This window comes from Phasianus colchicus, chromosome 12 (assembly GCF_987193195.1).
Source record: "Phasianus colchicus chromosome 12, bPhaCol1.hap1.1, whole genome shotgun sequence".
Taxonomy (NCBI): domain Eukaryota; kingdom Metazoa; phylum Chordata; class Aves; order Galliformes; family Phasianidae; genus Phasianus; species Phasianus colchicus.
This window is the reverse complement of record NC_143447.1, coordinates 7708873-7732291: the sequence shown is the minus strand read 5'-3', so window position 1 is coordinate 7732291 and position 23419 is coordinate 7708873. Positions and strand designations below refer to the sequence as shown.

The following is a 23419-nucleotide window of genomic DNA, read 5'->3' as shown; positions in this document are numbered from 1 at the left end:
ATAAGACCACCAAGCTGGGATCACTTCCTCAGCTCTTCCATGGTTTGCAGAGACAGACAGTAGATCTTGTGAGGTTTTCCTGAGGGTGGCCCATTGACAGGCTTTCCTCCTCTCTTGTATCTTTCTTCTCTGCACTGTGTTTATTTTTGGATAGAGAAATGTAATCAGAGCCACATTCTGAACAAAGAAACATTTTACAGTTAACGTGCATGAGAAAGAAGGAAGATCATGTTGTGTTTTGTTTGGTATTACATTGTAAGAAACTGTTTTCTAATTTGTGGTTTCTGGAATGGAGTTATTGCCACAAAAACATAGGAATTGTCACAGCAATAAAACCTCCAGTTTAGCTTGCAGGCATGTAGGCAGCAGGCATGTAAGAAAATAATTCTGAAATTCTACTGAGGATGGTTGAAATATATTTTTCTTACACTTTTCCTTATCTGCTAATACCTGACTCATGATTTTTCTTTAATTCTTCAGTGTTGACTTAACTAGAAGAAAAAAAGAATAGAACAAAGAAGCAAATTAAAATAGCTCATGTCTAAGGTTAATACTCTGAAGTCACAATAAAAGCTGATGCCTTTTGAAAGTTCTAGAGCAACCCATGGTGTTTGGGACATTATTTTTACTCATGACTTCTGGAGATGTGACATAACTTCTGGTCTTTCTTGGGATCTCAAATTGCACTGCAAGATTGACCTTTCTCAGTCATCTTGATTACCTTTGTTCTTAGTATTATATTTACAGTATTGTACTATAACTTTCTAAGATCTTGATATTGGCAGAAAGAAGAAACAACAACTAGGAATCAGAATTTAATCCTATCCTTGCAAGATACTGAGACAGGAGACAGCATCATAGCTTAGTCAACTGCACAATAGAGCATTCAGGAAACTAGATTTTCTTTCCAGCTCTGCTATTGAATTGAGGGTGACTTTCTTTAAATGCTGTTTCTATTCAGTAAAATGTAACTGTTTATCCAGCATTTTCCAGAGAAAGCACTACAAAGTACCCAAGATTTGATGCCAATTGCTTACAATGGCAAGTGAGACCAGAAATAAACTACTTTAAGGGAGATTTTATTAACAAGAAAGATTATGTGCTTGTCAAAAAGATACTAATTAAAGACTGGGGACTGCTTGCTGATGTCATTCTAAATTAATAACTGATGTGTTTATCTTAAAAGTGGAGTGCAGCTGCAAGGACATAGGCTCAAAAGAAACTTGATTTTATAATTCATTTTTATTTTATTTAGCAAAGGATTTATAAATACCAAAGAAGTCTGAATTTGTTTCTGACAGGAATATTTTTGATTAATGAGATATTTCTATAATCTAAATGACAAAGTTCAGATATTTACTACAGCTTTCTAGACTTCTTTATTATGTGAATCTCTAAGAATAGAAAAATCTTTGGAATGATATCTTTTATGTCTTTTAAGAGACAAAGAAGTAAAAAAAAGTCAACTGGCTTTCCAAAGCCAGTGGCAGACACAAAAAAGAATCTATTGATGTAAAGATAGTGGTGGTGCTACTGACATACAGATCATTGCAGTTCTTATCATGATATTTGGGGATAATATTGGGGAATTTAGTGAAACTACTTGGTTTAGGTAAAGCTCTGTCACCACAGCCAGAATAAAATGCTTTCTCTTTTATTCCTACAATTTCAACTTGAAAATATGAAAACTATCAATACATAAAATTCTGCTAAGTCAGGTATGTTAAATCCTTAGAAGACTGTCAGACTCATAAGGGAAAATTCTGTTGATGATTAAGTTGGCTTAATTAGTGACAAAAATACCAGTTGATGAAAAAGATGCTGAACTTTCATTGGAGTATTTTTCTTCTACTCCAGAAAACAAAATAATGATTTACAACTTCCCATACTAATCCTGCTGTTCAGACAACCATGATCTCCATTGTAGTGGGATACTTCTAGTATTTTGGCTTTTGTTTTGGATGCAGTCACTTTAACAGCCAAATACAACGTGATTAGGGAGTACAGAACTTTGAGGTGCCAAAACCTACTCTGTTAATAGCTTGGGAATATGGCTACCACAGTTGCCTCTATATTGCTTCTGAATTCAATTCCTGTTCTGTTTGCCTTGCAAAATTTATGACAGCTTATTTGTAATAACTTCTTAAATTCTATAATTTAAAGCCATCATTCTAATACTTACAAAATAATTTCAGGAAAGAGCAACACTACATCAGTAGATTAACCATCCCATTTGAAACATCTAGACTCTATAACCGTAGGTTGAGAACCCCAGCAAAAGTCAGCAGATATTTCTGTGCAACACTGACATGACCAACTTCATTGCATTTTTCTTAAGAGGATTTGGGCCAGGACCCAAAGTATCCATCCCTGTATAACAATCTGTACATCAACATGCCATTACTTTTTTGCTCATTCACAGATGTACACACAGCATATACATCTTACTTGTCCTTCATAGCTATAGCTGTGGTCTGCAGAATGTTGGACTGATCAGAGAGAGTGCCAGCAGCTACGGAAATCTTTATTTCACTAACCTTAGGAGTGAAGAACTATGTCTCCCAACAAAGTGAGATAAACTAGAATGTCAGAGCAGTTTTCTGCGTGCCATGTGTGAAGACTCTGCACTTGCTAGTGAATCCACCTTTATACTGAAAAAAAAAAAAAAAGGAAAACTTGTAGTTTATCATCTTTGGGACTCAGAGAAACTGTTTAATTGATGCAGAATGCTCTGGTGACAGTGTCTTGTAAATGTAAGAATGACAAAAACTGTACCTGTGCTTACCAACTGTAATGTAATTAAGTGATAAACATCCACTGAAAGGAGAATGTCTGGTGTCAAGACTCCTTTAGAAACATATGGGCAAAGAAACTTAGTAATTCACAGACCACGCCCAGAGGCACTATAACAGGTCAAAAGGTTTCTTAAAATTAAAAATTAGTTAAAAAAGGGTAGGGAGGAACAGAGAAAGCATAGTATTGCATTGTCCTAGCATGAAAATATCTACAACTATTACAGCAGCTGATTCAAACTCAGGTTTACAGAGCCATTGTACTCATTCATGAGAAGCCTTACTTAATGCTCCAAATCAAGATTTCCAGGCATCCCATCTAATCTTCTAATCCAATAATCCTAAAATCCAGCAATTAAAAAATGTTTTGACAAAGCAACCTGAGGCTCATTCCTCTAATTATGCTGCACAGTTTAAGCTCACTGACTTCAAATACATAAGTTTGCTCATGCAAAATATGCATGCAGAGCATCTGAATTTACTAGATTAAGACACGCTTCTGCAGAAAGCAGCCTATTAACAGCTTGGACTGAATTGAAACTAGATCAAGACATCTTACTACCACTTTACTACCAAAGTGTTCTCATAAGCAATTGTTTCCTTGCTATGAATGAATGCAATTATCCTTCTAACATCAAGTCATATCTGAGATCAATTACTATTTTTAAAAAACACTATTTAAATAAACAGTATTCAACAAACAGCTTCTAGAAATCCTTCTCATCCTGTCATTTGGATTGGATTTCTTTTTAATCTCTGCCATTTTGCTGGTGTTTCCCAGCAGAAAGTGCAGTCTGATCATTCAGAATGAGAAAAAAGGAATATTGTTCAGGTGCGGAAGACATGGAAAGATTAGAAATGTTAGTGATGTAAAGAATTAATATTACGTCCCAGTTAACTAAGATAATTAGAAAAATACTTCTACATATTCTTCTTGTGCTAGAATTAGGCTTTATCAAGCCTAATTAATGTTCTTCCCTATTCCATTTCTAGACATCAAATCATTCCTTCCTTTTTTGAGCTTGTTTTTTGATTTGGTAGCAGATATTAAAGCTAATGGAGTTTTGATTAAATTCCAATCTCGTCCTCAAAAAGAACTGGAGATACCTCCCCTGACACACTAGTTTTACAGCTTGCCTCTTGCAGTCTTGACCTCTCCAGAAGGAGGTCCCAATGACTAGCACCCACACTGACTTCTTCCTTCTGTTCTGCTCCATGTCCCTACAATCGGTCTGCTTTCCTGCCACGACTATAATGGTTCTGTAGGAGGATCTTTAGGGTTACAAAAGGGTTCTCTGAAACAAAATAAAGGGTAAACTAGGAGCTTGACTACTAATATCTGAAATGGCTGGTAAATGGTACTTAGAGGAAGATGTCTGTATTTCAGACATCATTAAAAAAATAGTAGAATTAGGAAAAGGTGGAGTGAAGGCCAGCTTCCCAGGTGTCAAGTGATACCCAGTTTATTGTCTTTCCCTCAGCTGAAGCTGGATGGAGGTGAAAAGATTGGTGAATGACTGGGAAAAGGATTGCACAGCAGACCTGAGGGGAGCAAAAGCACTTTTGGACTTGTAGAGAGGAATGCAAAAGGATTTGCACTATTTGGTAATGTGTGAGAAAAATGTGGAGTGCACAGGGCTTGCCACAACAGCTGGAATAGAAACTAAAGTATATATAGAACCTGTTGTAGCAGAAAACGTACAGGAATTATGTACACGAGAATGTATATGAAATGATGTACAAGAATACAAAAGTTAAGGAATACTAAAAGTAAACTGAAATCTGTAGGCAGCAAAGACCCTGCAGATGATGTTCTGGATGCTTAAAATGAGTTCAAAAAGTACACATTTCCAACTGTCCTCAAGCTGCCTTTTCAGAATCCTAAATCAGTATCGGGTTAAACATAAAGCCTGTACTAAAGCAGCGGGTCTCTGGCAAACTAATTGTTTGCTAGCAAAACAAATTACAATATTTTCTTTGTGAGCTCTGCTGACCTTCAACCTGGTAAGAGGATAAAATGTTAAAAAGCACAGAAATAGACAAGAACATTTTTTACAAGTGGAACCTTCATAATAGCAAGACTATGTCTGTGTGACAGGAGGGCTTTGGGTTGTTTGCTGTTTGTTTGGAGGATTTAGGAGGGTAATGAACAAAGAAATTGCAAGAGACAAAGACGTTCAGCTTTTTTGTTGTCCCAACAATCTAAGGGAATTGAATCCACTGGAGTGCCTGGAGTTGTTGTTATAATCCTTTGATTAACCCTTGCATTCAATGAGACCTCAGTTTTCCACTGGATGTAAGCTGCAGTTTGCTTGTGTCTGTGCCCACAGTTTTCATTTGATTTAATGTTGGCTAGGATTCCTTCTTTGTAGCTTTTTTGTTCCTTTTAAAGGCATAGAATCATAGAACAGCCTGGGTTGGAAGAGACCCCAAGGATCATCAAGTTCCCCCCACCAACCTCCAGATCTGTTAGTAGTCCAGGCTGCCCAGGATTCCATCCAACCTGGTCTTGAGCGCCTCCAGGGATGGGGCACTCATAGCCTCTCTGGGCAGCTGTTCCAGCACCTCACCACTCTCTCTGTAAAGAACTTCCCCCCACATCTAATCTAAACCTTCCGTCATAATTCTTTTCTCAGGACATGCCCAGTTTTGCCAAGGTTTTCAGCAGTATAATTAAGAAATTGGGAGTAAAGTGATACTATTCAAGTGGCCACACTGAATCTTTCCACTTTTCCTACTGATCTCCCATAGATTCTCTGATCTTTTTTTTTGTGTGTGTGTGTTCATATTTTATACATACTTTTTAATCAGAAGCTAGGTGGTTAATTGTTTTACATCATATACTTATTGTATGGGTTGAGAGGAAAGCCAAGGATCAGCAATGTTACTCCTGGATATACTTACTGATACTCCTTATTCTACAAAGGTGTTGCTATGCACCCGATATTTTAATTCACACCAGGTTATTAAAATGAAAGCAAAGTGTCAGACTGGGAACAGCCAGAACTAGGGAAGAAAATGTCTGTGCTTCAGTCAATAGTGAATCAATTTGCTGGGATCAAATCCCTTCCTGTGAGGGACTGAAATGGAGCCTTTCTGCCCATATTTACTCAGTGAGAACTTGGTGTAAATGGACAGCATTTTGAATATTCTCTCTGCCAAAAGAAGAATCATCCTTTTTTTAAGTTATAAACTAACGGAATATAGTTCATTAACTGGACACAGCGGATAGGAGTTATTCCAGGAAGTACAGTGTCTGTTTTAATTTTATGTTGCAATGGTGCTGACATACTACTCTGTGTTCTGGAACCTGAGATAGCAATATATATTACTACAACTTGGAAAAGATGAAAAATAAAATATCTCTTATCAATAAGTATGGGCCAAACCGTTCCTCAGAAATCAGGTGACTTGAAGCTTCACTATATCAACTCTAAGCCATTAGAGAAAAAAAAATGTGCATCATTTTTCATAATTTGAACAGCATGTAAATAGAGATTTTTGAAGGTTTAAAATGAACAGAGGCATTTTAAAGTACAAACACATCAACCAAGCCTCGGAGTCCATGCTTAATTGCAATGAAAAAGGGAATGAAATATAAATATCAAAGTATATACAGAAAAATACTCCAGGAATATCTGCAACTACTTAGCAAAAAAACTGTCTAGAAATTCTTTAGTATACAGATGGTCTAGAATTCAGTGGGAACAAAAGTATCACATCATAAGTCAGTTGTTTAACATACTCTGTGTTTATATAAACTTTGGGTAGACATAGCATTACTGTAATGTCATAGTTGAGAATTCAGGCACTCAGAGGTCAGAAAATGCAGCACAGGTCAAACCACAATCATAATTCTCCCCTTTTTCTGCTTATGCGTGAAAATATGAGAGTGGATATTCCACCAAATTATGTCAGGTCTCTGAGTGCACTTAGAGGCTATAATGGTCCCGACCAGCTTCATCTGGGGCTTACACCCCACAGCTTCCTGCCTGTGGCCTCAGGGGCTTCATTTAAGCTTAGACCTAGGCTTTCAGTCCCTTCCTGAGCTATGTTATATGTGTGCCTGTGTTTAGCTATGCCTATATCTGTACTTCATCATAGACCCTGCTGATCTGACCCTGACCTCACCTGACTTCCCAGCTTCTCCACAGCTCCATCTTGTCACTGTGGACCTGCTTGGTGATGATGGGGCTGACCCTGACCTGCAGACTGACTTTCTGCTTTCACATCACACCTGGCTTGCCTTTGCAAACTTTACTTAAATCTGGACTTTTAATTAGCCCTTCCTGCCACTCTGGAGCCTTCTCTGCTTTCTTGCTGTTACTGTGGGATGTGGCCCTAGCTGATGAGGCTTTTGCTGTGCTGGCTGCTGTGTCACTTTTGAATTGTTACGCAAGTGCCATCTTTTAATGTGCCCTGGTGATTTGAGCTTTACCTTATCATTTATACTTCTATGGAGTGAGAGCGTGACTTCCCTGTGAAATCCTATTTTCCTCAGAAAGACTTAAAGGCTAGGCCTGGATTCAGACACAGCAAGTATGGGTCACTAATGAAAGGATAAAAAGCAATTATTAAAATAACTGTGCAAAAGTATGATAATGTTGACAAATTGTACATTAAAGCATTTCTCTAGAAAAAATGTAATTTTGAAATCTTGAACATTTAAGAGTGAAATTTTGTATACGATCTTGAAAAAAAAAACCCCAAATATTTTAACTGTCTTCCCAGTACTTGGCTCTCTCTTTACTATTTGTTTTTAAGAATTTCTAGACTTCTGTTAAGAAATGAGACTACTTTTAGAAAAAAAAAAACAAATTAATGATTTGGTGGTTGTTTATAAATTTGTGTCAGAAAGGCAAAACTCCTCCATCTCCACTTTATTTTTTCTAAGACAAGCAGTTCAACAGAAGATATCAAGAAAAGGTTCAGCATTTACAAGCTGACAAGGCCAGCTGTTATTCTAAAGTGTTTTTAAAGATAAAAGGTAAAAATGTTGGCATCTTTCAGTTCAGTGGTTCCTGGTAATTTCATGGAGGCCAAGACCTTACCCAACAGCTAAAACAGGAAGACCGTTCTGCCAAATGAAATATTTCCAGAGGAAAAAAAGTTAGGAGAAGCCTCCTGGCAAGAATAACAGTGCACAAGAGAAACCTATCAGAAGAGATACTGCTCAAAGACATTCTCATGAGCAAAATATGTACTCCCTTTGCTCAGCCAAAGAAACTTCAAGCAGTTAAGGAAGAGGGAAGATAGGGGAAAAGTCTTAACATGTTATCTTTTAGTAAAGTATGGCTAGAAAATCAGTGGCTCTAGCACTGAAAGTGTGAAAGCTCAGGTTGGTACCTAAACTGTCTTATTCTATTAAGGTTCGTTTGCCAGTTCCAAGATGAAATTGTAAAGACTTTTTCAGAGTTGTAAAAATTTGAATTCAAAAGAGACTTGAAAAAAGCATCAGAAAAAAAAAAGGTCTTTTGAAGTTTTATATTGAAGGAAAGAGCTGGATTTCTGCCTTTAAAGCAAGCCTTCCTGACATTAGAAATCCAAAAAAGTCACTGTGGCTAAAAGCCATATTGCATATACTTATCTTAGAGAGGAAGGGGGAGGGAGATCAGTTCACAAGCAGGAAATGGCTTCCAGGTGTCTTCCCTACTGCAGTACACAACTTCATCAGTACAATTCAGTGATGCCAGGCTTAAAAACCCCAGCTGCCTTGCTTCTTCTCAGGGATTTGATCTAGATAGCATTAATACCACCCTTATTCTGGTGACAAAACATAACTCTGGCTCTGGATTAGTGCAGGCTGCAGTTGACTGACAAAGTTTTGGGTACGTTTTCTCAATCAGTTATAAGTGTGTGGAAATAAGCGAAGTAAATACACATACAGCTACATCTGTGTATGCACTCATACCCCTGTGCATAGAAGTTAAAAACACATCTGTTTCTGGAGCTGGACAACAAAATCAGGCACTCTGCTTCTTGTTGCGTAGTGGAAAGAAGGAAGTAACGCTCTTTCCTTCCCAGCACTCTGCACAGCTGGTGAAAGTGGAGGAAAAAATTAATTCTATTTATTCTACCCCAAGGTCTTATTTCCCCCTCCTCACCTCTCTTCTCCAGCAGCAGAAACACTTTCTTATGGTGTTTTTGTTTATGGTGTGATTTTTTTTGTGCAAGTATGATAGGAAGAGTTTTCTGAAACTGCTTGTTAATTAAGAATATAACAAAAAAGTCATCAGCTTTTCTGACTCAGAAGTTAGTTTTCAGAAGTACTGTTTAAATATTCTCTTTTGGCCTCCTCCCCATGGAAAGTTTGAATTTGTAGCATTAAGCTGATTGAAAAATGCTGCTATCCATTCTACTACATTACTGACATTAGTGTGAGACCAGTCTGTCTTTACTTCTCAGTTCATAAGAAACCATGACAAGCTTGAAAATCTAGTCTACCAATTCTAATCACAAAACAGAAAAACAATCTGACAGAAATTAGCTCTCTGTATATCCTGCTATATTACCCACTTTTTGTGTACTTACTGCTTAGCCTCTTCCCAGATCTGACTGTTTTAAAAATTAACCGTACTACTCCTGCACCATATGTTCAGATGCCTCAAGGGAGAAGAGAGCTGTTCTTCAATTGGCTCACTGTCCTTTAATGAGGCAGGGGACTTGTGACCTCCATACATGGTGGCTGATAAACGGTAGGATGTAACCACACATACTCACAGAAAACCTACAAACACAAATGAGTTGGGGGTAATCTTTAGCATTTACTAGAGAAAGGCAATCTTGTGTGCAAACACTTCATCAGAAAGCTAATGCTTAATAGCATGTGATTTTAAACAGCCAGCACACAAGCCTGTCAACACTTATCTCTAGGTTCTCTGATCTTCTTTATTAGTTTTCTGTTTTGCTTTCATCTTAATGAAGTCAGGTTTTATTTTTCTTTTGTTTTTCCCTTTTGTTAATGCGTAACTTTTTCCTCTTCAAATCTGCTTGTATTTCTCAAGGACCTGCACAGGTTAAAAATGCTGCTGAAGGAAAATTGTGCACATAAACATTAACTGTTATGTAACTAATAGAGAATAATATCACATGCTATACTAATATGCTAGGATCAGATCAGATAAGTGAGCTCTGCCTTCATTAAAGGCTCTAATCTTGATTATACTCAGGGCAGCCTTCAAATGACAACTCCAGAATTTTCTCTAAAGATGACATGATCTTTCATATTCTGGTCTGGAATTTTTCAAATAACTAAGAATTTTATTTTATTTTAGAAATCATAAGCAAACATTTCTTCCCATCCTTTTTTAAAAACAATGGGGGTGATCATGGGAAAAAAATTCCTTGGCTTTCAACAGAGAGTTATAAATAACTAAAAGCTAAATCCTTGTCTGGGGTTATTTTTATTTTCTTTCTTCAAAATCTCTTTTCTGAAGATGTGTTTGAGCCTCAGATCTCCTGCTTGTATTGTTACAGAACTGATGAAAGTCTGAGATCTCAATCAAGGGCTTAACAAAACAATAATCCTCTATTGCCCTAATTCTTCTCAGAAACATCTCTTTCTGACAAGAACAGTCCTTAAGCTTTTACATCTTTTTCTGCTTAAAATTACTTTTCTAATTAGAAGGAAATGTTTCTTACCAAGTATTTGTGCCTGAAGAGCTCCACATATATTGGAAAGCATCTCTCAGCTCTTTAGATCCCCCTCCCTCAAATACTGTGACAGTGATAACACTCTACATCCCTCAAAAGTTCTGACTTCCTTTTTAACATATAGAAGAATTCAGTAACATTCTTCACAATCAGCCTAATTTCATTTGTAGCAAAAATCAGAAATAGCAAGAATTACACAGATTTCATGCTTAAAGTAATCACTCTCAAGTAAAATATTACTATTTAAAATTATTTCTCCTTTTCAGTGATATATGCTTTATAGACTTCCATTCTATGAGAAGTTAGGGCATTATTTTACAGGAACTAGAACATTTGCACATAGCATAGGTTGAGTTAATTGAGTATTAGACATCAAATAGGGAATGTAAAAAAAATTTCCATATCAGAAGGATATGGATTTGTTTACTTTTTTTCCAACTCATAACTGCTCACCCATATAGGTGATGAAGGCCCCTTTTCAAGGAGGCACTTATGCAGGAACAGTACCAGTAACTTCACATGTCCAAGGAAATCTGCACATCCTGATTCAAGCACAATCCTGAGTTGGACACAAGCTCAGAAGTCAGCCTGACCAGGTTTCGGTCATCATAAGTTCACCCACCAACAAATTTTAGTGTGCTAACGGCTGACATGGACTACAGCCATGGAAGAAGCTCCTGAAAGCTGCAACAAGATTTGGGAAGGTCAAGCGTAATTTAGACATGGAGTATAAATAAATAATTGTGTGTCCATTAAAGCAGATGTATTTGAGTCCAGCTGAATACCAAATAATTCACACTGAATGCGATGACTATTAACTGCTGAGCTTTGAATAGCATCTGAATGAAATTAGTTAAGTGTCTTTACAAGGAAGTCTGCAATGTGAAGATGCTATGATGGCCATAGTCAAGGGACTGTTATACCAACATAACCAGTAAGCATGACTGGACCTGATATGACTCCTTCTCTCCAGAAGTGAACAGAAACAGCTGTTCAAACAACTGAATGTCTTTTCCTATCTCTGTGAATGCCATTGTTTTAATCTGAAAAAAATGGCTGAAGCTGGAGTAATGATCTCTTCTGCACTTACTAGTAACCCAGCTTAGAAAGGCCACCACTGATGCATGACAGGATCTTAAAGTTATCTCCAATGGGAATGGATCATTTTTCCTCATTCAGATTTTCATCTCAGTAAGGATAAAACGATTATAGAAAAAGTCCAGAAGTTGAGAGTGATTAAAGACAACATGGAGAGGCTTTGATACAACAGATCTGTGAAAAGTTGTGCTATCATGTTTTAACTGTAAGCAACTAAGATTATGAGGCTACACAAAGCACTGAATGTCACTATAAATATTTTTTAGCAATGCCCTACTGAATAAGACATACAGTAAAAAAGGATAAGATAATAAAATAGGGTTAAAAAAAATATATTTCCCTCATCTGTGTAATTAAATGCAACAGTACATTAATTAATCTAATGACGTATCATCAGATTAATTTTAAAAAGATATAACTAAATAGTTTAAACAAACTACAGTATCTTCTTAAGTTCATTATGCCAAATATCTTTCTTTCTAATAAAACAGACAATTATTAGTTGGGAATATAAAGTTTCTATATGTGTTAGGCACACACTGTATTTTTAATTTAAAAAAAGGCAAATGTTCTGGGAACTACTCTCTTTAATCGAAGAATACTCTCCTACTCTTAACAGTGAGATTCTTTTAAGACTGCCTCAGAAAATCTGAATGTCTGGATTTCCAGTTTAGAATTTTAATTTTCCTTTCTATAATAGATGCTACTTACACCTTTCTTTTGACACCAGAAGATGAACACAGAATAAGTTGTTTTTATTTGCTTTGTTATTGGTCACAGTTCTATGCATAAGTTCTTTATTTCTAACTAAAAGAAAGTTTAGTATATGCTATCAGTGATGAATACAAGTGCCTGTGCTGTAAAAAGATCTAAAAGAAAGATTACCTTATAACTGCTTGTATAGTTTGGCAGATATGCAGTAGGAATCTAAGAGAAAGTCTGAGTCTGCTAGGGGTCAATTGTTGCTCTAATGAAGATAGCAGAGTAAAAAAAGAAACTTATGGATCTGGACGAGCAAGAGAAATGCTGAACTGACCTGAAACCTAACAGAATTTATGAAACAGATCTGAGTTTCTGAAGAGCAGTGCAGGCCAGAGGAAATGGAAGAGTAAAGAGGTCATGGAAAAAACTCCAAGTGCGAACTAATTGCATCAGCAGCAGTCATGGCAGTGGGGAAAGTCTCTGGATCGACAACAAATAAGCTGATCAGGGAAAATAAACTCAACAGCTTTACAGGTCCACATGAAAACTCGAAGGAAGCTTCAGCGCACAGCAAAGTCAGTTGGCTGTTGCTAAGAGTGGCCCCACTGCCTGGCAGCTGTGACAAGAGGGAGCCAGCCCCAGTAGCCACCCCTAAGTAACCTGCACTACTCTGGGATCAACTGATGGCCTTTATTGGAAAGGGAGAAGTTGAATACAATTTGTGTAAATAGGTGTGGATTCTGTTAATCACTATCTGAATATACCTATACAGTGTCCCACAGCTTTCTGTTTGTATTCTTAAAAATTCAATAGTGTACCTTCTCAGTAAGAACAGAAGAAGAGGTGTAATTCATTTTTTTCCTCCTTGAGAGAAACTGGAAGGGAAACTAAGCGTGAGCTTTGAGATAGTTTGGCTAGTAAAGAGATCCTTTTTCCTGCCAAGGTTTTGAGCCTCTGCTGTGATTTTTCTTTCTTTTTTTTTTTTTAATTCTAGAGTGACTGTTCATTTTCTAACTGTACAACATCTCCATTAGTTCTCTAGCTTCACACATGCCAGGCTGTAGGCCCAGATCTGCCTAGCTGTACTTCAAGGACATGTTTTAAAGATAGGCTAACATTCTGATCACAAAAGAAAGCTGTCAGAGCCGCTACATGATAAGCATAGGTCAGCACATTTGCAGAACTAGATTACTTGTCTTTCTTCAAAGATTAGAGGTATCTCTTTAGTGAAGTGTTAGAAGACACATAAATGTGAAGGCACTGCCAGCTGCCACTAGTATTCCAACCAAAACTAAACAAATATTTTTGCTGCAGTCTGAAAGAAAAGCATCACCGACTCTCCCTCCACTCTTACATTCTATTATCTCTTGTTAAAAAACAACTAGGCACAAGACATACATTTGGATGTCATATCATTTCATATTCCTGGATTTCAGAAAGGAAAATACGAGTGTTTCAATGCATATTTTTTTCATTCTAGTGAAAAGAATGAAAATCATTTTCAATATCTAGAGTATCTGCACCTGGGGCCTAAATGAAGGGAAGTGGGTAAATAGTTCCAAGTAATTATGTCTCAGAGAGGCCACAGAAGGAAAGAGGAGGTTCTTCATTCTAAATGTTTGCATTCATGCCTTGCCCAAAGCAAAACAAGCTATCTGTCTTCTGGTTTGCATTCTCCCAGTGAGAGGTTCCATTTGTCTTTTTTTTCATTCCAACATGTGCATAATTTACAACTTACACTGCTTAAAATATGTAACTTCTACACAATGCATTTTTTTTCCTAAACTTTTAAGATTTTCAAGAATTTTAGACCGTATTTAAAAAAAAAACTGAGCCAGTAAAGGCAGGTTCAATTTTGACAGTTGGCTAACTTCTGTGACTTGCTACAGGTTAGGTAAGCAGAGGTTGTGCTATTTTTATGCTTTGCTGCACAGTAGAATCTCTAACCCACAATAAAGTTCATCACCTCTTTCCACACAGGGGACAATTACCAAGACAGAGGTTACACCCAGACTGGTCATCACTGAAGACAGAAGAAGGGGTGATGGGTCTTGAATTTCATCTGTTTCTGACATTTAGGTCATTAAATGTGAGTTGTAGAGATGTAAAAATCTCCAAAACACACTTCTGAATTCTTTCCTAGAGTTAGAAATATGTGCCAACCTTCTCACACAAATATTATGTCTAATAGTTCAGTGATTAGAAGATGAACAATTAGAAAAAGTTTGAGTTCAAGACCTGAATCTTACTGAGGGTGTTAGAATTGCTTTTATAACTTTCTATTTTGAGAAACCCAGTACACTGGGATGCTTAGGGGATTCCATTCCAGTTTTCCCTACAGAAGTGAAAAAACTGCAGACCAGAAAAACTGTGATGGAAAGAGAATTAAGCATGATTATTTATCTTAGTAGTATATTCATTAAAGGTAAGGAAGCCTAGATTTCTCTTTCTTTAAACTAGTACTTAGTACTAAATCTTGAAGAAGGCAAGCTCTTTGAGACAGTCTCCCTGTCTTTGCATTCCCTGCTGTTATATGACTCGCATCAGAAGTATTTTCCACCACAGCACCTCAGGCAATGTCATTTCCTCTATGAACAGAATTGCCTGATGCATGAAGTACTTATACTGCCAGCTCTCACAAAGACAGAATTTCATTCTCATGGCAAGCCTGCAGGCATAATCCTAGGTAACATACAGTCCCTTTCTATGACATAATGCACAAATGTGTTAAAGGGTGTGCACTAACCTACCAGTTGATAGTGTGATGAATTTGATGTGGAAACTGGATTGCAACAGGCCAAGTCCTTCTCATCAAATGCCAGCAAACATCTGTTAAGCTTGATATGTGTTTGAAAGGTTTCCTAATGGAGTGAACTTGGCAAAATCTCCCTAGAGTAGATGCTGCTGAAGTTATCCAAAAAAGCTTAGAGGGATTCCCTAGACAAAACAAGCTGCACTGACTTGCATGCTCTGAATTGTGCCTGTCATTGAGCTGTTAACCCTCCCTGGTTGCCTCTTGGGAAAATGGTAATGTTTCTCAAGCATATACAATGAACTAGATCATCTGTTGGCTGTGCTAAAGGGAATTTAGATTTTAATATTAAAAAATCCACCGACAATATAAAAATACCCAGAAACGTTTAAATTATATGGATAAAGGAGGGGAGGGGGCAGGAAAGAAGACTAGGACAAACTTTGATTTAGTCTGTTTTGCTGATAATTCAGTTTAAGAGGTATAAAAAACATATATATTAGGAGAATGGTGGAGCAAACCACCAAACAACAAACTAAATCCACTAACTAAAGTAAAATAAAGTATTTCCCAACAGTATTTCAGAAAACATAATGTGGGAGCAACAACTTCAATGTAGAAGTTTTGTGAGTATGTAAATGATTTCTTTGGAACAGTAAGTTCTTATCCAGGATTGAATGGCCTTGTGACTAAAAATATGCTTGATTTAGTATTTCTTTCAACTTGTTTTAGACAGCATCAATAGTTCTCTCAGAAGATACTATCACTGTTTGGCAGAAACATACTTGCAAAAATAAACCAACTGCAGAAAAATTTCCAAGGATGTATTTGGATACAAATGTGAATAGTAACTCTTGCCACATCCAAAGTAAAACAAAAGTGCTGTTTAGCTTTTTTTTTTTTTTTTTTTTTTTTTTTTTGCTAGGTATAAACATTGTAACACTGGTAAGTTTTAGAAATACTGACTGCAGTATAATACTACCATCACCTCTACTTTAAGAGCACCCTCTACAAGACACTAAGTGCTATCTAACCAGGAAAAGCTACTGGTACAGAAACAGTACTGAGTGAAAACTAGTGTCTCAATTTTAAGTTTATCAGTATAGTGTAAAATCTTTATAAACAGATTGCTGTGAGTGCTTGAAGCCCTGTTGAGGACAAGTAGATTTTGTATGACTGCCAAAGACAGATCCTACTTCATCGTGGAAACCTCTGGATTTTTCCCCAATTCAGTCTCCAAGTGGTATGCTGAACTTATTTTCCATGTTTAAATTTGAATAATTATTTATGTCACATTGAAATGAGTGAGATTGAAGAAGGCAATTTAATTTAAGCACATGCTTAAGCAGTTTTTCGCATCACTCTTGACAAGACAAAGCTATGATGGCTGAATATTCCGATCCTTTCCTAACACATCCTTTATGGGTTTTATCTAAACATGTAAAGATGCTGATATTTTTCATCTTCAGTGCATTAAGGAAGAATATTAAGAACATGAGAATCAAGAGTGATTAGAAACCTCTAAAATAGAAAAACCAATATCTTTGTTGTGAGTATATACATAATGTTTCTTACATAGGACATTTCTGAAATGTTGATATCTCTTCTAAAATGTTGCTTCACAAAACTACCTACATTATCTTCCCTCATCTGATTAAGAGGAGCAGCTAGAGATAAAAAACATTTTCAAGAATATTAAAGATAATTTTTTTTTCCCAAGCTAATCAGACGTATGTTTGTCAAAGCAGCCGAGTTGTTAAAATGATTACAGCCACGAGGTGGTGCTATTATACAACACCAAAAAGTACACTTGCCGACGTACCAAAATCCTTAGGTCGAAAGGTTTTCAATTAGATGCTACCTTAGACTTCCATGGGCTTGAAAATCTTTTCTTATTTTCGTCCAAAAGACGAAAAATAAATAATTAAGTTATCCATGCATGTCTATAGAGGAAAGAAAGTGATTTTAACAATATATTTTTACATGGGATGGAGGCAATTCCATCTCTGTTACCAGGGTCTAAGCCCAAAGAATATAGTTACAATTTTACTTCCCTACTGAAATAATTTGATTTCAATGGAAGTTAGTAGTCTCTGCTGGATGTCATTCTTAGTTAATAGCAACGGCATACACACATCTTCAGGACAGCTGAATATGATGCAAATCCTTATATGACTTACAGAATAATTCATAGGTACATAAAGCTAAGAAGGACTTCATCCTGCTCTATCAACATTGCATTTTAAAATATGAGAATTGTTTTTGTTCATGTTTGGATTTATACCAGATATGTTTTAAACTGCCTACGTACCCTGAAACAAGATAATCTCTTATATAAACTGTAAGCAAAATAAAACTACTTAAATAAATACAAATAAGATTTGAAATTAGTACTTCTGAGAAACACAGACAATATTCAATCTCCAGAATGTAATTTTGGATGCTAATGATAAAAATATAGAACTTAATTTTGCAAATATTTATACCAGGCTAAATTTCAAATACATAAAACATGATTAAATTTCTGTGATGTTATGCATAGTAATATTATTCCAGGATGAAGGACAGAACGGTTGTATTCTCAATTCTTTCTTCATGATTAAATATTTTATCTACTTAAATTGAAAATATTTTTTTAATAAGGATGTGTATCTGTACAGCACTCAATAAAGTCTTCTACTATGTCCTAATACTGAAGGCATTATTATAAAATAGATAAGAGGAACAGTACTTGAGAGCTATATCTGTAAAGAGCATTGGAGCCATTCACAGAATCACAGAATGGCCAGGGTTGGAAAGGACCACAAGGATCATGAATCTCCAACCCTCCTGCCACACGCAGGGCCACCAACCTCCCCATTTTATACTAGACCAGGCTGCCCAGGGCCCCATCCAACCTGGCCTTGAACACCTCCAGGGACGGGGCATCCACAACCTCTCTGGGCAGCTGTTCCAGCACCTCACCACTCTCTCCGTAAAGAATTTCCCCCTGACGTCCAACCTAAATCTCCCCTCCCTCAACTTAAAACCATTTTCCCTTGTCCTGCAGTTATCAACCCTTTCAAATAGTTGATTCCCCTCCTGTTGGTAAGCTCCCTTTAGGTATTGAAAGGCTGCAATGAGGTCACCCCGCAGCCTTCTTTTCTCCAGGCTGAACAAGCCCAGCTCCCTCAGCCTGTCTTCGTAGGGGAGGTGCTCCAGTCCCCTGATCATCTTTGTGGCCCTCCTCTGGACCCTCTCCAACAGCTCCCTGTCTTTCTTGTACTGGGGGCTCCAGACCTGGACGCAGTACTGCAGATGAGGCCTCACAAGAGCAAAGCAGAGGGGGACAATCACCTCCCTGTCCCTACTGGCCACCCCTCTTTTGATGAAGCCCAGGATACCATTTGCCTTCTGAGCCGCACACTGCTGGCTCATGTTAAGTTTTTCATCTATCAAGACCCCCAGGACCTTCTCCATACGGCTGCTCTCAAGGACCGCTCCTTCCAGTCTGTATGGGTGCCTGGGATTCCTCCAGCCCAAGTGCAAAACCTTGCACTTTGCCAAGTTGAACCTCATCAGGTTCACCTATTTAAGATACTGTAATGATATTTCTGTGATAAATTAGCCAACATTTATGAATGCAATGACTGGAACAATCAAATAAATACACTGATAATGCCATTAGATTACTAGCTTTGACTATTTGTGCAAAAGGGAGAGCCAGTTTATGCTACCCACTAAAAAACAGCCAGCTCCTGTACCATGGATGTGGCTGCCTGCCAGAAGGTAGTAGGTTGGACTTGTCCAAGCAGAGCTATGTAGACAACAGGAAAGCAGGTAACATTACAGTTCTTCTGGAACTTTAATATAGATGCACTCAGTAGTACCTAGGATTTCTATGTTCTTGGAAAAACTTTTTGTCTTTGGAAGAATTACTTGAATGAGGTTGGGTCCAAGACCATATCATTAAGGAGAGGGAAGAAGGCCAAGTGTAGCCAAAAGTTGTCAAAGAAGAAGAATGGGAGTTCCAAAAGTCTTATGATGGCTGAATGTAGAAGCGTCCGCTATCTTCAATTGAAGTTCATAGCAGTACTAGTTATTCACTTAATTACTAGATAACATGTTAATTTATGTTTTAATATTGAAACTAGCATGTTATACACAGCAAAGTTTTTTGTATTTTCCTGTCAGCAATGTCTTTTTTTCCACTTTCCACTGACATACCACCTTTGTATCTCTCTTTATTTCTATGTGCATAAGATCAGCGATTGTATAGTCTTATACTCAGTAGGAAGAGTATTCATAGACTTCAGCTAACTGAAATGAAATGTAATTCTACAGTGACAAATTACAGATTAAATTTTCCCTTACTAACTTTTTCCTTCCCAGGGATTAGCTAATATAGATTAAAAAATTGCATTTTCCTCTCTTGAGGACATCTGAAAATATTCCTTTCTTTCTCTACAATTCCATCTATTACTTTAGACATTTTATTTACCATATTTTACAGTCCTGTTAAAAAATAGTCTAGGAATGTAAATATGTTCCTGGATAGTTGCCCTAATGGCTGAGATTATTCAGGCTTTTTTTAGAATATTTTTACACACCTCTCCACATTGTGAGTCTGGACTGGAAGCAGAGGGAACTGAGTGCTCTGGGTTGTATCAGCAGTACCATGACAGCTGCATATGGGAGAATAAGAGATGATACACGTGAAAGATGAGGACGAAAAAATAAAAACCAGCCAACAAAACAAACAAACAGAAAACCAACACCTAACAATCCTCCAAAACAAACAGCTCAACACTAAGAGAAAAGGAAGAAAATAAGAAAGATGGAAAAACAAGGGCCACACGTTATTTGTCTTTGGAGGAAGCAGAAGTCATACATTAAAAAACATTTGGTAAAAGTATAAAATTAATTTTCTTCAAATAACCGAATTCCTCCTCTGGAAAGAAATTTATACCAAAGTAAATTCATTATTTAAAATACAGCTTCTTTTTGGTGTTTCATGCTACCAAAGTGGTCTATTTTTCCAAAAGGGTACATTTGCATGCTCATATAACTCAAATATGCCTTGTAAAGTTTGTTTAAATGGTTGAGAACAAATACAGATACAATTTTAGAAACAACTCTGTAAACATTGTGCTTAAGAGAAAATGTTTTCAGAAAACAAGACAGTGAAAATAAGGGTAGAAACTAGAAAGGAGGCCAGAATTTTAAAGCTAGTGCTTCCTCAAATAAGAAATAGGTTAAAATATCTATTAAACATCTTACTGAATACAATAATATCAGGGATAATTGCCATTTCTTAAGCAACAGACACCTAGACTTTTAAAATAATGAGAAAAAATGCATATGTAATTGTAACAGATGGTCAGAAGCAGTGTTTCAAAAAACTTATATACCTTTCATATACCTTTCTCCAGTGTGATTATTAGATTTTTTTCCAACAAAGAAACCAGGGGACTATAATAAAAAGTCATAATTCAGTTCAACGTGTGGTAGAATAGTAAGAGATAGAGGTGCACCTTGCTGGAAGCCAAGCATGGCACTTTTAACACCAAGCTTTCATTACAGTCTGACTCAGTGAGGACGGAGAGCTGAATTTAGTGAGTGCTATGCAATTGTGGAGGTGTGCTGGAGTAGCTAGCAGCTGGAATTAATCTACAACACAAGCTAGAGCATTTCTGTTTGTTTTTGCTTCAGCTGCATACTCCACTTAGTATTGTATTTCACAACTGCCTGATGACACACTGCCTGCACTGACAGAGACATTAATCATAGTGTTGAACCAGTTTTGTAAACAAGGACCAAAGCTTTTATTGAAAAGAGAGGAAGAGAAAAGTTGGTGGTTGAGGGTGAGAAAGGAAATGGTAGCCTGCACTGAGATGAGATGATGTTCTGTAAATGACCTAACTCTATCTTGTGTAATGCTATCTTATTATTGTATTTATATGCATTTCTTCAAAAAATTCTTATCTCACTGGACAATCTTGTGCTTTTGCAGTAATTTCAGCTGGACTACACTACATGCTTAATGCTTGTAGCATCATTATGCCAAGTACTCCTAGTGCTCGTGCTCAGACTATGACAAAGCTCTATACAAAATCATCTGAAGAAAATATTTGACTGAAACTTCATGAAAAATGAAAAGTTCAGATTAAAATGTTCACAAAGGCTTATAAAGCAGGAATCCAGCCAAAGGTCTCCTTTTCAGTCTAGGCAGGAATCTCATAGTCTAAATAAGAATTTTAGCAGTTGTGCTAGTCCCATCTATTTCTCTTTGATTAAAAAAAAAAAATATATATATATATATATATAAATATTATGTATTAAAATATCAGTATTTTGTATTTATATATATATATAGTTCAAAAATCATATGAAATAACACTTGTGAAACTGAGAAATGCAGAACAGAAGGAAAGCTTCCTAAGCAGTTTAATACTGAATGTACCCCATTGCACTGACTCCTCAGCTGCTACCTGATAGTGATGCATCATGAAAAAACTAATTAGAGACTATATAATATTGATGCTTAGTCGTCATAGCTTGATTTTTTTTTCTTTTTTTTTTTTTAGCAATAATATTTTGTGCTTTTTTTCTGGTTTGCTTCTATGTGCAATGGAAATGCATCACTGTATAACTGTTGATGAACACATGCTTTAGTTAACCTGTAACAACAACCTGATAATTACACACCCCTTGACTGAAGAATTTTGTTGCTACTTATTAAGTTTGATTCCTTCAAACGTTACAAAACTACAGTAAGAAGCTGAACAAACTATCAGCTTATTTCTTCATACTTCAATGGTAATAAGACACAGACATATGTATGTGTATCTGACTGACAACTCTGTCACATAGTTTGTGAAGAACAGTTTAATTATTTTTGTTTCTTCCCACTCCTTCTTTCTCAGTTTTACAAATGGGGATGATGGGATAAACCTTGTGTATGTTTTGAAAACCTCAGTGAAAGGAGCTAAGCAAAATATATAAAGCCTTTACTTAAATAGTTTTATGATTAGACATGGGCACTGGTATGTGAAAAAATGTGTATGGAAAGCAAGATTTGAATGCTGGAAATATATTTTAAAAAAACAAGACGGTGACAAAAGTTCTGGCTGTTGTGGATCGTAAGTATTTTCTGTCAGATCAACTTAATGTAATAGAAGCAGAAGAATCTAAAATAGTTCAACTACGGCTTTCCTTTTAACAAACATTTTGAGAGATCATGAATTTAGTACATTATGTACAGATGCATTTTTCCACAACATAAGTCCTCTTAGCAATGGAAAATTTTGTTAGATGTCTGATGACACCTCTCTTCCTCTCTCTCTCACTTGCTCTTCAGAAAACTATTTGGAATGTGTCCAATTGACACGGTTCATAATTATTTCTATGGATAAACTACCAGTATAGTGTATTAGCACAAACTATTTTTCTTGCAGGTACCAATACAGACTTAGTATAGTAGAATATGCATGTTTCTATAAATTCTCAGAACACACTTAATTTTCTATCCTGGTGCAGATTTGTGTGAGCTTTAACATCTTTCCCACACAGGCCCTAAAACTGGGCAGTGTGTCCCAGAAATGGCATTACTGATGTCATAGGGAGCAGTTCCTTTTCCTGTTGAACTACTTTTTATACATCTTAATTAAGACAGGGGCATTCTCTACAGCAAATAATGCAGTTCTCTATAGCTTATGTTGAGATGTTTGCCAGCTAAGGTTTTTTTTGCAGACACATCAGAGGTAGCAGAGCAGTTCTGGCAGAAATGTGAGGAGCAGTGACCTCAGGTACAACTGGATTTGAAAGAGGATGTGTGCTTATCCACATGCTTCCAGCAGAACAGCTCTGCAAGTGGCTTTTGTTGTTTATATACAGAATTCTTCCTGCCCTGCATGTTCCTCTCCACACCCTAGACACAAACCTCTTTTTTCCCCCTATACTGTTGCTATAAGCATTTTTTTCTTACCATACAAGTTGTATTGTAAGAAACAAATTTCTGGCAGTGTAAAAAAATAAATGAGGCCCAGTTCTTGTGAGATGCTTACAGGGAGTTGCTGTTGTGCTTGTTGTTGTTGTCTTTTTTTTTTTTTTAATGACATACTCGCAAACCTTGGCTCCTTACACGTGTCCTTCCCTCACACACGGGTGAAGGGAGCCTTGCTGCAGCGTGGCAGCCCTTCAGGTCTCGTTACATAAGGAGGCTATCCCGGGAATCTGCAACCTGTTGTATTTCCAGTCTAACTGAAGACACCGTGAGCACCATTCAGAATGCTGAGGACAGCTGGGGCGTGCCCGGAGGCACCGGTGGCTTCGTTCTCCGAGGACGGCCGTGCCGCCCTGTCGGCTGCGCGGCGCTCCGCTCACCTCCGCACGTTCAGACCCGCGCTGCCCGCCCCGTCCCCGCGCCGCCTCAGCAACTCCC

General features: G+C 37.0%; 1 long non-coding RNA gene across 1 annotated transcript; it reads right to left on the bottom strand.

Moving 5' to 3' along the window:
• Positions 1-1461: 1461 nt before the first annotated feature.
• On the bottom strand, positions 1462-23269 carry LOC149916256 (uncharacterized). The gene is made up of 3 exons (XR_016470347.1): positions 23043-23269; positions 19587-19661; positions 1462-2651 (listed from the first exon to the last, which is right to left on the bottom strand). It is a non-coding gene; the product is annotated as an uncharacterized LOC149916256 (long non-coding RNA).
• Positions 23270-23419: the final 150 nt, after the last annotated feature.